This window comes from Moschus berezovskii, chromosome 9 (genome assembly GCF_049115385.1).
Source record: "Moschus berezovskii isolate FMDL1 chromosome 9, NW_MosBer_1.0, whole genome shotgun sequence".
Lineage (NCBI taxonomy): Eukaryota > Metazoa > Chordata > Mammalia > Artiodactyla > Moschidae > Moschus > Moschus berezovskii.
In genome coordinates, this window is record NC_142468.1 from 26,062,309 (window position 1) to 26,076,527 (window position 14,219).

The 14,219-nt window shown below is 43.9% G+C and overlaps 1 protein-coding gene and 1 pseudogene across 10 annotated transcripts in view; one reads left to right on the top strand and one right to left on the bottom strand.

Moving 5' to 3' along the window:
• FUT8 (fucosyltransferase 8) overlaps positions 1-14,219 on the bottom strand; it is a 452,301-nt gene that overhangs the window by 326,613 nt on the left and 111,469 nt on the right. For 6 of the 10 annotated variants that reach the window (XM_055437117.2, XM_055437107.2, XM_055437111.2 and 3 more), the window contains exon 1: positions 1,539-2,565. The exons of 1 other annotated variant lie outside the window; for it this stretch is intronic. The gene's annotated coding sequence lies outside the window, so the exon portion shown is untranslated. Of the gene's footprint in view, positions 1-1,538; positions 2,566-2,763; positions 2,879-14,219 lie in introns of those variants that run through there. 3 more of the 10 variants (XM_055437108.2, XM_055437112.2, XM_088839528.1) reach the window with 1 other exon arrangement.
• Positions 2,013-2,848, top strand: LOC148776415 (uncharacterized; annotated as a pseudogene).

The following is a 14,219-nucleotide window of genomic DNA, read 5'->3' on the forward strand; positions in this document are numbered from 1 at the left end:
AGGGAAAGGAAAATTCACGCCTCCAAACCACCCTTCTATGTTCCTTAAATCCTATTCATTTCTATCTAACACCCTGCATTTTTACATACTAAGCTATAAAATCGTAATTTCAAATCTTTGAATTCCCACCTTATCCTTACTATTGTAGAAGGTATAAATCAAACTAAGATTTATTTACTATGAGCATTTTATGGTATATTTCACAAGGCTAGCAATGTACAAGGCTTTATTATACATCATAGGATTTCAGGTTAATTTTAAGTTACTTTCAAGAAGAGAGAATACAACTTACTCCACTACTTCAGCATAACTCTATAGTGCTGCAAATCTCTCTCCTTAAAAGTTTTCTATATGATGCATTCTTTAAAAGAAATATGCATAAAAACAAAAGTTAATCAAGAAAATAAATATGCACTTATCCCTAAGACTAACAAGGGAGCAAAAAACTGCAATTAAACGTTGCTTGCAGTTTCTAAAGAGAACCAAGCCAAAGTTCAATCAGTTACTTGTGATGAGTTTAACTGTAAACTGAGAGAAAACTTTTGTCGAAATTCAGTCTGCGTTACCTTGAGGTTTGGGGTTTTTCTATAGGAGATTCTGGCTTGCCTAGGTCCACACTCTTGAGCTGGATTAAGTCAACTGCAAACTAACTCAAACATGGGAATAAGAAATAACACCCTGCTGTATCCAAGGCCTCACTCAAACGCTAAAACTCACCAGGGATAAATTCTAACCATGACACTGCCATTTAACTTAAGAAATACACTGCGTCTCTGACGTTATGTGTGGCTGAAGATTGCAATCCCCACTGTGAGGGGGAAAAAAACAGGCGCTGCACACGACAGCCCACTCACTCTTGCAGGACAAACCTCCTTTAACTGGAGGTTAAATAAATATTTATTAACTCATTTAAAATTCCCAAATAAGTTTGGAGCTCTAAAACCGCCAGCTCAACATTTCCACATCAAACGAGGGTGCAGCGGCACTCAAGCCGTGAAACTGCCCTGGCACCGGCTCCTCTCCGGGAGCGGATCTTTGCACGGGTCCACTCCCCGATTCCCTGCCGGAGAACCCCCCAGGAAAGCCCTGAACTCACAAGCACGCTTCTCCCCAGTCTGTGACACCAGGCAGCGAGTTGCTGGCGAAAGGGCAGGTAAGAGCAGAGGAGAAGAGGGACACCTCCCACCCCCGCCCCCATCTCCTTTGCTCGGTTTCGGCCCCTGCCCTAAGCAAGGATGCGCGACGCCGAGGGCAGCAGCCGAGCCGCTCCACGCCCCGGCCGAGGCGGCAGGCGTCCCTAGTCCCCTGCCCGCGGCCGCGCAAAGGCACCCATCAGAGGGTCCCGGGGGCTCCCTCCCCACTTTCCCCGGAGCCGCTGCATAAGCAGCGGCAGTGGCAGCAACAGGCCCGCGGGTCGCCTCCGGGGAAAGAGAGCTGCGACGGCCGGCAGGCACCTCCCCGGAGCCTCCTGAGATCCCGCACTTGCCCACCTCCAGACCCCGGGGCGCGCGGGGCCCGGCTCCCAAACGCCCCCTTACCCGAGGCGGGAGCAGAGGCGGTCTCCGCCGCTCCCCAGCAGCCGCCGCCGCTACAGCCCTCAGCCGCAGCTGCCCCGCGCCGGGGCAGTGGGAGGGGTGGCTGGGTAGAGGATGCTGCTCCCTGCTGAAGGGAGAGGAAGAAACGGAAACAGGAACCGCCGCCGTCGCTGCTTAACGGAGCCTTCGGCGCCACTGGCTGGGGGAAAGCGCGAGGCGGCGCGAGCCAGGCAGTCGCTGACAGCGCGAGACCGAGCGCGAGCCGGGACCCGGGCGCGCGACCCCGAGCAGCGCCGGCCCCATTCCGCGAGGAAAGGAAGGGGTCGGGTCGGCCGGCGGGCGGCGAGGGGAGGGGGCCTGGAGCGAAGAGAACCTGGCTACGCGGGTCTACCGGAGGTGACACGCGCACGCGCCGGAGCGGCTCTGACCGCGAGCGCAGGCGGGGAAGCCGTGGCTAGCGCAAGCGTGCCCGCGCGAATGGGAGCGCGCGCCCCCTCCGCGTCCCAAGCTTCTGGGAGAAGGCGCGCATGCGCTGGCCGCTGCCTCCTACGGCGACCCCCGCCTGGGCCGGGGCTTCTCCCCGCCCCCTTCTCGCCGCGCCCGCGGACCGCGTAGCCGCAGCGTGGGACGGCCGGGCTGAGCCGCGGGCCACAGCTGGACCGGGAGACTTCTAGCAGGGGCAGCAGGGCTGCGCGCACGGGCGCCGACTCCGACACGAGTGTAGGCCGCCCTCTACCGATTGAAGGCCAGAGGCTGAAGGAGGCGCGAGCGGAGCCGGGCTTCCCCACTCCCGGGAGCGCCACCTCCGGGGAATGCCGTATTCTCAACCGCCGGGAAACGGATCGGCCCGTGCCAGTTCAGCCCGCGGCCCTTAAATACCACTGGTACTGGAGATATGAAGCAGGCTCCTTGCTACTTTTTAGGAGTGGTCGCTGCTGCTCAGCCCCCGTAGCGCAGGTCTGGCCGCTCCGCTGCAGCTTGCAAAGCACGACCATAGAATGGCATCGCACTCCCATGCGAATAGCGAAGCCCGGTTTAATCTTGTGAGAGCTGGTCTTCCACATTCGCCAGGACAGAAAGACCCCTCCCCCATGAGAGCCTGGGTTCGGTGCCTGGCCTCTCCCCCGCGACCCGCGGCTGCAACAACCCCTCCAAGGCGGAAGTTTATTCAGTACGGGAAAGAGAACATGGGGCGGAGGAGGGAGCTTTTCCCTAGGATGCTTCCTACCCGGCTCGGACTCGGGAAAATTCCTGGCGCCCGCGATGCAGAGCAATGGGCCGAAGAGCTAGCCCAGTCCAGCCCTGACGGCTAGCTGAGCCGGAGGAGCTGAGCGCGCCGCCCCGGCACACAAAGTAGTCTCGAGCCGAGGCGGGGGTGCTACGGTGGCCAATCAGAGACACGAACAGCGTGAGTGGAGTGCGAGTCAGCCAATCGGAGGGCGGGAGGATGAGCTTCCCGTACCGAACTCTTCCCTGTAGCCTCCGGACCCAGATCCCAAGCCTGTGTGCAATACCTTGAGAAAGCGAAATGGTGCCCATAAAGACAAGAATGACTTCTCTAGACGTGGATATTTTTGAGTAAATGCCTTGGGAACCCATCACAGAGCGAAGATCGGCAGCCTTTTAGATGCCAAGAATGAAAGGATCACAGAAAAGAGATTTAAGAGACAGTGGTGGGCTGCCAAGACTGCAATCTGCCTAATAATATTAATAAATTTACAATATTTGTTGACACTTTTTTAGAGTCCAGAAACTGTATTCAGTTCAGGTCGGTTCAGTTCAGTCGCTCAGTCGTGTCCGACTCTTTGCAACCCCATGAATCACAGCACGCCAGGCCTCCCTGTCCATCACCAACTCCCGGAGTTCACTCAAACTCATGTCCATCGAGTCGGTGACGCCATCCAGCCATCTCATTCTCTGTCGTCCCCTTCTCCTCCCGCCCCCAATCCCTCCCAGCATCAGAGTCTTTTCCAGTGAGTCAGCTCTTCGCATGAGGTGGCCAAAGTATTGGAGCTTCAGCTTCAGCACCAGTCCTTCCAATGAACACCCAGGACTGATCTCCTTTAGAATGGACTGGTTGGATCTCCTTGCAGTGATGCTGCTAATTCAAAAAAAAAAAAAAGTTCCCTGTCCTCGAGAAGTTTAGTTTCCTCTGAAAGAGGTTTGCTGGACCTTGCGACTGGGTTTATCATCAGCCCTTTAAAGAAAAAGCTCTCAGTGAAGTGGTAGTTTCCAGTTATTCTTATGATTGTCTCCCTGTAAGGAGACAAATTTGAGAAAAAAGTAGAGTGACTGATCTAAGGTTACACAAAAATATATACTGGCAGAGCCAGAACTATATACTAGCTTAGCGTTTATATTCCATCATTCAACTATCATTTATCCTATGCAGTTCAGTTCAGTTCAGTTCAGTCGCTCAGTCGTGTCCGACTCTCCGCGACCCCATGAATCACAGCACGCCAGGCCTCCCTGTCCATCACCAACTCTCGGAGCTCACTCAAACTCATGTCCACAGAGTCGGTGATGCCATCCAGCCATCTCATTCTCGGTCGTCCCCTTCTCCTCCCGCCCCCAACCTTTCCCAGCATCAGAGTCTTTTCCAGTGAGGTTTCTGCACTAAGTTAATAAACTGAACAAAAGTCTGCTATAATGGCTACATACTTTAATTGTTGGAATTGAACAGAAATTTTAGACTTATGCCACAGTAAGATAGATTAAAGGCCAAAGTTTTATCAGTCAAATCCTAGGCACTATTTAGAAGTCAGAGGTGAGGTCGATTTCTGCTTTATTAAACAGTGCTTTTTAACAATACTTTAGCAAACATGTTTAACTTTAAGATCTCCAGTTTCAAAGCTTTTCTTTACATTTGCCTCAAAACTCCTGGGTTTTTTAACATTGCCTTCATTTTTCCTTTCCAAAAGCCTAGGAAGTGAAATACTTATATTCTGTACCTCTTTTGGCTCAAAAAATAAAAAATCTGTCCAAAGAATGTTTGTCTGGAATTTCTTGCACATTTATAGGATGGTTCTTGTCTTCTTGTTGTTTAGTAGCTAAATCATGTCCAACTCTTTTGCAACCCCATGGACTACAGCCCACCAGGCTCCTCTTTTCATGGCATTTCCCAGGGAAGAATACTGGAGTGGGTTGCCATTTCCTTCTCCAGGGGATCTTCCTCACCCAGGGACTGAACCCACCTCTCCAGCATTGGCAGGAGTATTCTTTACTGTGGAGCCATCAGGGAAGCCCAAACCAGATAATTTGCTGTATGTAAAACATACTCAGAAACTAGTCCTTTAGCAATTTGGATTGCATTCTGTTGAGTCAATGGACGTCTCAGTCACTGACAGAACACAGCCCTTTCCAGGACGTGCTCAGGATTTAGTGGCCACCTCAGAACTGGAAATATCAGTTAAACAACTGATTTTTGAGAACCAGTCTTTACACATTAAGGTCTGGGCCAATAATGAATTTCAAGAAAATTCCCAACATTTCCAGCTTTTAAAAAACATATTTCTTTTACTCCTATAAAAGAGGTTACTACTGAAACTCTGCCTTCTTGCTGGGTTAAATTTCTGACAGAAAAAAATCCCCAAAAGATTCTAAACATCTCTGGCTACCAGTAGACATCTCTGTCAAAGGCTGATTTCTCCATAAGCTCCAGCCTCCCTCTGTGCTTCTGGACCCTCCATCTCTTCTTACTCCATCCGCCTCTCATCATGCCTGGTGTCTTGATGTTTGCTTGAGCAAGTAGAACTGCTCCACAACCTCCACGGCTCCGTCACCAGTGAGGTGTTAGGCCTATCTTTGCTTATTTGAAAACTTACAGGCAAGTTATGCTCAACAAAACACTGTACAGAACATTCTTTATGATATGTTTTACTAAGAACTAATAGAACCTTGTCAGTACTTTATATTCTTTTTCACAACCTAGATTAAATTCTTTCATCAACCAGAACTTGTGGGGTCTTGCAGGCAGGGTGAGGAGGAGTCAACCATTAGACAATAGAAAAGATCAAAATGAAAGTTAGTGAGTACATGAGAAGCTATTGTATCAAGAGATTAGCTAGATCAAAGTTAATGAACTTGAATACCATCACATTTCCAAAATCCTGAACTTTCATGTAGGAGCTAGTTTGAAATTGACTACTATTTCATTAATGACAATAAAAAAATAAAAAGTCATAATATTGCTGAGTGCCAGGTCTCATGATAAACTGTTTATCTCCATTATTTAATTTTAAAATCAACCCTTTGAGGTGGGCCCTCAAAATTACAGTGGTGGGAAGGATCAGAGAGAAAGGTTGAGGAGACTCTCAGGAGGTTCAGAGCAACTACTTACCAAACAGTTTAGAAAATTTTCCATCTTTACCAATGTGGACCGACTGAGTATCAGTCCTGAAAACTTTCTTATAAATTAAGAAAAAATTTAACCACATTTTTAATCTTGTTTTCTAATTGTTATTCTAGCTACATTTTACTCAGAGGATTCAATTTTACAGCAAATCATCCAAAAGACAGCACTGTTATTGCTACATGCAAAAAGGTGTGACCTTGAGATAATCATTTTACCCATCTGGGCCTAGTTTTCTCATCTGCAAAATAAAAAAGTTGGACTAGATAAACTTTAGTTGTTTGTCAGTTCTAAAACAATACATCTAGCTAGCTTGACACCCCATTGGCAGGAACTACAACAATAAAATATGGAAAAACAGTCCATACTTCCAAATCCAATAAAATTTTAAGTCACTTTTGAGCCATAGAAATTCCAACTACATCCACTCATTAAAGAGCCAAAGTCAATCTTTCCAATCAAAAGAATAAATGAAGCGATTGATTTAAAGACCAATGAAATTAGCCAAAGTATCCTTCCCTATGACTTGCCTCCATGGCTGAAATTTCTGTCTTCTCCATTAAGGTAATATGTCAAATAATTGACGCTGTTGGTTTCTTATTCAGCATCTACTCTTCAGTTCAGTTCAGTTCAGTTCAGTCACTCAGTCGTGTCCGATTCTCCGCGACCCCATGAATCACAGCATGCCAGGCCTCCCTGTCCATCACCAACTCCCGGAGCTCACTCAAACTCATGTCCACAGAGTCGGTGATGCCATCCAGCCATCTCATTCTCCGTCGTCCCCTTCTTCTCCCGCCCCCAACCTTTCCCAGCATCAGAGTCTTTTCCAGTGAGTCAACTCGTCGCATGAGGTGGCCAAAGCTTATTCCTTCCTTATTTATAGAGTTCCATGTTTTTGTTTTTATGTTTGTTTTTTAGATAACCATCTAACCTCCAGCTACAGAAGGGCAATTTAATTAGTCTGAGTTAATCTGTTTTTCTGGGCATATGCAGAGATTACATCCCTGCCACCTACCCCAACTCTTGTAGTTGGCTGGACCATATGACTAATTGAAGTCAATAGTCTATAGTGGGTTGTGGGTAGAAGTGATATGTGTCACTTCCAGGGAGAACACTTGAATTGCAAGTATAAGTCCATCTAGTGTTTACTCTTCCCCAGTCTCAAGACCAGTATTGTTGAAGATGATAAAGCCTTAGTTAACTTAGTTCCCTAAGAAAGGACAGTGTGGAACAGCCCGCTCCTTCCTTCATCAAGTCAGGATGGATATACAGTTTGAGTAAAAGCTACACCTTTGTTGTTTAAGCTACTGAGATTTGGTTTTGTTTTTTGTTCTTTTACTGCATGTGACCTAGACCCTAAGTTATGCCAGATCCTAGACTATTCTAATTATTACACCTGAAAACTGTGTGAAAGTGAAAATGAAGTAGCTCGGTCGTGTCCCACTCTTTGCAACTCTGTGGGCTGTAGCCTACCAGGCTCCTCCCTCCATGGGATTCTCCAGGCAAGAATACTGGAGTGGGTTGCCATTTTCTTCTCCAGGGGATCTTCCCAACCCAGGGATCGAAATTGGGTCTCCTGCATTGCAGGCAGACGCTTTAACCTCTGAGCCACCAGTGGTCCTGGGGTAAACTGACCCAATCAGAAGGATTTTTAGCCCATGCTTTGGAGAGAAGATTGTCTCCTTTCTACCAGGTATGAGCAAGTCAGCTTATAACCCAAATTGCCACTGGCAGCAATCTAACAGCCATTAAGGGGGACTAACTTAGAATGAAGTTGACACACTTAGAACAGCAAACAGAGAGCAGAACCTTGAAGATACAGCTGAGCTGATGGTTATATCACTTTTGAAGGCTAATCTCCGGACTTCTAAATCTGCAAAATAATAATTCTGTTTGTTTGTCCAAAATACTGTAAGCAGAAAATACGTCTTAAATATTTTTAATTTCATCACAACTCCTAACACAGACCTAGCTCAGGAAACACTCAAAAATATTGAATGAAATAAAATTTATAAAAAACATCTCTTGTCTTCAGAAATAAAATATTGCCTGCATTAACAAAGGGGAAAATGTTATTTGAATCAACTCGATCTTTTTACAGGTGAAGAGATTTAGACTCAGATATGTTACAAGACTCATGAAGTTCACATAGCATTGTTATGGCAGAACTGAAGAGGGGAAAAAAGCTAATAATCACTTCATCAAAAATGACCATAGTTTTCAACTCAAGATGGAGAAGTAATAGACAGTAGATTACCCTAGTAGTTAAAAATGTGGAAGTTAAGACAACTGTAGCTTACTTATTAGCTGGATGATCTTGAACATAATACTTAACCTCCTTGAGCCCTGGTTTTCCCATCTATAAAAGACGTTAACAATCTCTAGCTCATAGAGTTGTGAGAAATGAACAACTCAACATGTTAAAAAGCACTGAACAAAATGCCAGACACATAGTAAACTTTATATATATTGCAGTCATATCAAAAGTTGTGTGTGTGTGTGTGTGTGTGTGTGTGTCTATGGGCATGTGTGTTAGTCACTCAGTCGTGTCCAACTCTATGCAGTCTGACCCCACAGACTGCAGCCCTCCAGTCTCCCCGTCCATGGAATTCTCCAGCAAGAATACTGGAGTGGGTTACCATTGTTTATTGACAGCTAAATTAACTTTTGTTTTCCTTAGGATAGATAATATTCTCCTTTATCATTTATTTAATTCAGGCCACTGACCTATGTTTCTCCATCTTGTATAATTATAGTGTAGTCTATACAGTTGTGTAGCCAGCATATCCCTTTCCTAGAGAAATGCTTTTCCCATGTCCACATTTTATCACATGATAGCAGCCAAAGAGGGCTTCCCTGGTGGCTCAGAGGTTAAAGCGTCTGCCTCCAATGAGGGAGACCCGGGTTCAATCCCTGGGTCGGGAAGATCCCCTGGAGAAGGAAACGGTAACCCACTCCAGTATTCTTGCCTGGAGAATCCCATGGACGGAGAAGCCTGGTAGGCTACAGTCCACAATGTCGCATAGAGTCGGACACGACTGAGCGATGAAACGGAACGGAACGGAGCAGCCAAAGAAGTCATATTACTGCTGGACTGTCCCTTCGGCCATAGCTAACTGGTCAAGAGGTGAATTTCTGACACAAGATGAACTGAGGAAGCCATTCCTCCAAGCTTTTTAGACTTTGGAAGAGAGGTCATGTCAGGCCTCACCTAGAATAAAATCTGGGAGATGTCATTGGACAATTTTTTGTCAAGTGGAAAAAAAAAAAAAAACATTCTGCATTGGGGAGATAAAACCAATGGACAGAGGGAAGCAAAGAGTATGAAGAAAATGTCATTGTTACACTGGAATTCCCAGTTCCAGTTTTTCTTGACCAATGGAAGAATGTTGCCTTTCTTCTTCTTAGGCTTGCCTTGTCCAAGGATTTCTCCCATATTCTTCCAATATATTACCCATTTTGCATAAGCTAATTCCAGGTGGATTTATTTTAGATGCAGTTAGTGTAACAATATACTATATGAAATAATAAAGTAAAAATAGTAATAAAAGGAAAAGTCTAGGATTACCTACCTTTATTAACAACTTGAGTGATGCCCTCTAAGAATATGACTGTCAAGTTTATAAAAAATAATAAATTTTTTCAAATGCCAACTATATGAAAAGTACCTGTGGCAGAGACTTCAAATTACCCCCTTTTACATATTCTCTCAGGATAACATGGCGGTGGCAGCCTGAAGAGATGACCAAGAAAAAGAAATGCAAGAAGGCAAAGGGATTATCTGAGGAGGTCTTACAAATAGCGAGAAAGGAAGAGAAGTGAAAGGCAAAGGAGAAAGGGAAAGATACACCCAACTGAATGCAGAGTTCCAGAGAATAACAAGGAGAGATAAGAGAGCCTTCTTTTTTTTTTTTTTTAAATAATTTCTATTTCTAAAAAAGAATTTTATTAAAAAAGCACAAATGCAAAGAAATGAACAGAGCAAAGAAATAGAGGAATCTCTTCAAGAAAATTGGAGATACCAAGGGAACATTTCATGCAAAGATGGGCACAATAAAGGACAGAAATGGCAAGGACCTAACAAAAGCAGAAGAGATTAAGAAGAGGTGGCAAGAATACACAAAAGAATTGTACAAAAACTGTCTTAATGACTTGCTTAACCATGATGGTGTGGTCACTCATCTAGATCCAGACATTTTAGAATATGAAGTCAAGTGGGCCTTAGGAAGCATTACTATAAACAGCTAGTGGAGGTGAAAAAATTCCAGCTGAGCTATTTCAAATCCTAAATGATGGTGCAGCTATACAAATACAATAAAAAAATAAAAACCAATACAAAATGATTTTGGTATTAAAAAAAATTAAAATTAAGCTAAAAAAAAAGATGATGCTATTAAAGAGCTGCACTCAATATGCCAACAAATTTGAAAAACTCAGCAGTGGCCATAGGACTGTATAAGGTCAATTTTCATTCCAATTCCAAAGAAGGTTCAAATTACCTTACAATTGCACTAATTTCACATGCTAGAAAGATTATGTTTAAAATCCTTCAAACTAGACTTCAGCAATATGTTAACTGAGAACTTCCAGATGTACAAGCTGTATTTAGGAAAAGCAGAGGAACCAGAGGTCAAATTGCCAATATCCGTGGATCATAGAAAAAGGAGGGAATTCAAAAAAAATCTACTTCTGCTTTATTGACTATGCTAAGGCCTTTGACTGTGTAGATCACAACAAACTGTGGAAAATTCTTAAAATAGATGGGAATGCCAGAAAACCTTACGTGTCCCCTGAGAAACCTGTATGCAGGTCAGGAAACAACAGTTAGAACCTTACATGGAACAACAGACTGGTTCCAAATTGGGAAAGGAGTACGTCAAGGCTGTATATTGTCACCCTGCTTATTTAACTTATATGCAGAGTGAAATTTCTCACAAGTTGGAATCAAAATTGCCAGGAGAAATATCAACAACCTCAGATATGCAGATGATACCACTTTAATGGCAGAAAATGAAGAGGAACTAAAGAGCCTCTTGATGAAGATGAAAGAGGAAAGTGAAAAAACTGGCTTAAAACTCCACATTCAAAAAACAAAGATTATGTCGTCTGGTCCCATCATTTAATGGCAAATAGATGGAGAAAAAAGTGGAAACAGTGACAGACTATTTTCTTGGGCTCCAAAATCACTGCAGACAATGACTGCAAGCATGAAATTAAAACACTTGCTCATTGGAAGGAGAACTATGACAAATCCAGACAACATATTAAAAAGCAGAGACATTACTTTGCGACAAAGGCCCTACTAGTCAAAGCTATGTTTTTTTCCAGTAGTCATGTACAGATATGAGAGTGGGACCACAAAGAAGGCTGAGCACCAAAGAATTGATGCTTTTTATCTGTGGTCTTGGAGACGACTCCTGAGAGTCCCTTGGACAGCAGGGAGATCAAACCAGTCAACCCAACATGAAATCAACCCAAATATCCATTGGAAGGACTGATGCTTAAGCTGAATCGCCAATACTTTGGCTACCTAATGCAAAGAGCCAATTCACTGGAAAAGACCCTGTTACTGGGAAAGATTGAGGGCAAGAGGAGAAGAGGGTAACAGAGAATGAGATGATTGGATGGCATCACTGACTGAATGGACATGAGTCTGAGCAAGTTCCAGGAGACAGTGAAAGAGAAGCCTGGTGTGCTGCAGTTCATGGGGTTGCAAAGAGTTAAACACAACTTAGCCACTGAACAACAACATATATTTTCTCATTCATTCATGGTCCTATTGCCACTCAAATAAAATCTTACATTTCCTAGTCTCCTTTGCAATGGGTACGACCACATTACTAAATTCTCGCTGTTGAGATCTAAACATTGTATGGGACTTCTTTTTTTTTTTAATTCATAAAAAGAATGGAGATACAGTCTTCTGCCTACTTTCCATCCTATTACCTAGGGTATAATGTGATGATTAGAGCCCTTTCAGCCATCTTGGACCCCAAGGAGGATAGCCATACACAATGGCAACCCACTCCAGCATTCTTGCCTGGAGAATCCCAGGGACGAGGGAGCCTGGTAGGCTGCCGCCTATGGGGTCGCAGAGTCGGACACGATTGACAGTATCTCTTAGCAGCAACAGCAGAGATACTGTAAATGAATAGGAAACAGCCTGGCTCCCTAACAACTTTGTGGAACCACTATGCCAATCCTAGATTGCCTACCTCCAAAATTCTTTTATGTAAAGATATATATATATATAAGTTTCTATCTTATTTAAGCCACTGTCATCTAGATTTTCCTGTCACATGTCACTGAGTCTTATCCTGGTACAATTCCATAGTAGCTTGATAAATGCTATTAAGTTGGTTGTTAATGCTTTACAAAAAGAGAAACAAATCCCCAAAAGTTTGAAAAGATTTGAGAGAAATGTAACAAAGACAAGTACATGCTAGTGTTACATTTTGAATTTTTAAACCAAAACTAACAGTACAGTCTTTGAAAGGATGGGATAGGTGCAAGAGAAAAAAATGTTCAAAGAGAAAAATCCCAACCAAAAAAATAGTTATCCCTGTCAAAATGTTACAAATACTTGCTCTAGTAAAAGTGAGCTTTGCTGAAGTCACCAAGGTTACAATGTTCCACTTTGCAGTAGCAAGAACTCTTTTGAGTTCACCACAGGAAACATTGGGTTCTAAGGGGAAAAACCAACTAGAACCAAACTGACAAAAGTCTGAAATACCAGAAGGCCCCTTCAGGGCAGAGAGCCTGCCTATCTGTCTTGATCACCATTATGTAGCATATTTATCAAATGAGTTAATTAATTTTCATTGCTGTATAACTGCCAAGGGGAAAATCAAGAAACTAATAACCTCTGGTTAGTCAGGATCTTCTTCAGTTTCCATGGGAACAAGGAAGTATAGAGTTGTGGTTCAGAACATAGATTCTAACTATATTTGATACTTGCTCTGACACTTAATAGTGATGAGATGTTGGGAAACTTTTTAAACCTCTCTCTGTCTTGTTTTTTCACTCATGTAAAACGGGAATGACAACATTATCTACCTCATCAGTTTGCTGTGACTGTAAAATGAGTTATTAATATTACATATAAGGCTCTTAAAAGCAGTTCCTGGCACAGGATAAGCATACAATAAATGTTTGCCATTTACAGCTCTACAAAAACCCTAAGCTAAAGCAAGCCTTTGTGAACACTACTGTTATTATCTGATCTAAGTTCAAAGTTAAGATTACATGAAAACAGAATCTCAGGAAGAAAAAAAAAAAAAAAAAAACACATGATTGACAAGATTTCCTGGACCAAAGGCTGAATGTCATTTCAGTTCTGCACTACATATTCCAACACAAGTGCTGGCATTTAAGACAAAGAGTAAAGGTTCTAAAAACAACCCCCTATAAATTGTGTTGGCATGATTACAAGTAGACTTGTAAACTTACACAGACAGGGTCAAGTGGGGCTAACTTACATGTATTTCAAGGCTGATCATTTAAGTTTAAAATATACTCCCAGTCTTCTGGGCTCTTATAATCACAGGTCAAACAGCTGAGAAATCTATCCAACTTCCAAAAAAGAGAAGTCTTGTTGGGTCTTGTCTTTCTTTACTAAGTCACATCATAGGTTTTCTGGCCTTCTGCTGCTGCTGCTGCTGAGTCACTTCAGTCGTGTCCGACTCTGTGTGACCCCATAGACGGAAGCCCACCAGGCTCCCCCGTCCCTGGGATTCTCCAGGCAAGAACACTGGAGTGGGTGGCCATTTCCTTCTCCAATGTGTGAAAGGGAAAAGTGAAAGTGAAGTCGCTCAGTCGTGTCCGACCCCTAGTGACCCCACGGACTGCAGCCTACCAGGCTCCTCCATGGGATTTTCTAGGCAAGAGTACTGGAGTGGCTTGCCATTGCCTTCTCCGTTTCTGGCCTTCAGTAAGGTGTTATTTCCAATTTACTGTGTCAAACTGGTGGCGGCTGCCCTTCTGCAGGGGCTATGAGCATGAACATGGCAGACCCTTGCGTAGAGGCAGGAGGTGAACAGACTCAAGAATTGACATATTGGGTACCCTGCTATACTCCTCTTCCTTGCTTTCTCCTTCAATTTTTCACAACCCTACTAATCCCTCTAATATTCACATATAGATCTCATCACTCTATCCTTCTATTCTCAGTACTTAGCAATTCAACTCAATCTCATCCTTCATAGTGGCCTCTGAAAATTCCCCAGTCCATTGTTTCCACTAAATTTCAGTCTTGGTTTTGTTTATGAAGTCGGGTGGGCTGTGTTGGAGTTTATCTCCATGTGGAACATCGAGCTTCTCACCAACAAAATAAC